Genomic DNA, 2,002 nt, shown 5'->3' with positions numbered 1-2,002 from the left:
AGACAGCCCCAGTGATCCCTGCCTCCTAGTATTCATGCCTCATGCAGTCTCTTCCCATGTTGAATAGGGTTGACTTGTTCAACAAATAAGATATTGTGGAAATGATGGTGTGTGACTTCTGAGGTTAGGGAATCAAAATCATTGTGGCTTCTGCCTTGTACTTTCTCTTGGGTGACTCAGTCTGGGGACAGCTAGGGCCATGTTGTAAGGATAGGCAGTCATAGGAACAGCCCACATGGCAGGAACTGAGGCTTCCTGCCAACAGTGAGCACCATGTAAGTAAGTTGTCTTGGAAGCACAAACTCCAGTCCTAGCAAAGCCTTCAGATGTCTGCAGACTTGGCAGTGTCTTGACTGGAACCACATGAGACAGTCCGAGCTAGAAATACCCAGTCAAGTCGCTCCCCCAATTTCTGATATATAGGACCTGAGAGAGATAATAAATGTTTATTTTATTGAGCTACTGAATTTGGGATAATTTGCTCCACAGCCATAGATGGATGATACAGTTATAATGACAGGACCCCCTTGTCGGATTGTTGGGAGGATTAAATGTGACATTATAAAGGCTTTGTACAGAGTCTGGCACATTGTGTTATTCAGAGAGATAAAAGTGATAGTTATGGATGGAACTTGACACTAGAGGACCAGTTCTCCTCTCCAGCACCTTTACTCCAAATGCTTTATGTGGGCTCTTCATTTAGATGATAAATAATTCCAAATTTATAGCCAGCTCCTGAGTGATTGGCAAATTGGGTAGCATATCTGATGCTTCTTGTGTCCTGATTCACATGTTCTCATCCCACTTTTTAACTACAGCCTTGTAGTCAGCTACAGAGCACTCTTACTTAGCCTGATGGCACCTTCCTCAGCTGCAAAAGTGCCTCTTGTTCTTGGGGCTGTCTTAGTGTACATTAGCATGTATACTTTTAACTATTTAAATGCATGTGAGAATCTGGAGCTATTGGAAATGGGAGATGGTGGGTAAAGACTACTTCTTTCTACCCTTCATCTAGATGATTCTCAGGCACCTTCTCAATGGCTCCTTGAAGCTGTCCTTTGTGGACTGGAGGTCTATTGCCCATAGTGGAGGTCTGCTCAGTACCGCCTCTTTGGATTGGCTTTCTCTCCTTCATTCCACTCCTTCCAGCCCCTCACTCCTGCTTACTGCCTAAATTCAACTCTGCATGCCAGCCTTGTATTTCTCTGGTTCTGCCCCTTGGAGTTTACCTTTGGCTGCAACAGTTGGCTCTAGTGAGAATTGGCCAAATGTTATTTGCTTTATGTATGTTAATGAAACCATTACCATGATACCTGCTTTACCCTCTTCAGTGGTTTTCTACTGTTCTCAGGAATAAGTCTCAAACACCTCATACAGTGGCAGGGACCTCCACAAGCTGAGTCCTGACCATTCCTTCAGCTTCCACTCCCAGCTTCTCCCTCCTCTCCCATCTGTTCTCTACTTTGGCCTTACTGGGCTTTGCTGAATTCCTTTTATGTGAGAATTTTTCCATTGCCTCTGAATCAAGAGCGTGCTGTTTCTTTTTACCTTGCTTGGCCAACTGTCATTGTTCAGGCCTCAGCCTAAATGCAGTGTCCCCAGGAAGGTCTTGAATATGTCCTATCATTTTATTCTATTTTATATTACTTATTTTAAAAATATGCAACACTTCAGAAATTGGAGTATCATCCTTCTTCAGGGCCCATGTTAATATTTTCTCTGTATTGTTGCAATTTTAGTATATATGCTGCTGAAGCAAGCACCTGAAGATATCATTTTAAATATCTGCATATCATCTGGATTTATCTTTTCTTAACATCTGTTGTACTTGTATTTTCTTAATGTTCACATTTCCTCCTTGAATATCAATTTTATGAGGCCAAGAGCTGTGACTGTCCAGTTCTCTATTGCTTAATGTTTGGCTTAGAGGACATTCAATAAATGTCTATTCAATAGAAGAAAGAATTTAGGCAAAATTCACTTGACTGATAAATATCTGTGT

General features: G+C 41.9%; 1 non-coding gene across 1 annotated transcript; it reads right to left on the bottom strand.

Moving 5' to 3' along the window:
* Window positions 1-1,654: 1,654 nt before the first annotated feature.
* On the bottom strand, window positions 1,655-1,763 carry LOC112654912 (U6 spliceosomal RNA). Its single transcript, XR_003133462.1, has one exon. It is a non-coding gene; the product is annotated as a U6 spliceosomal RNA (small nuclear RNA).
* Between the last annotated feature and the right edge of the window lie 239 nt (window positions 1,764-2,002).

This window comes from Canis lupus, chromosome 15 (genome assembly GCF_003254725.2).
Source record: "Canis lupus dingo isolate Sandy chromosome 15, ASM325472v2, whole genome shotgun sequence".
NCBI classification, from domain to species: domain Eukaryota; kingdom Metazoa; phylum Chordata; class Mammalia; order Carnivora; family Canidae; genus Canis; species Canis lupus.
Note: the sequence above shows the minus strand (reverse complement) of the source record. Positions and strands in the feature narration are given on the sequence as shown.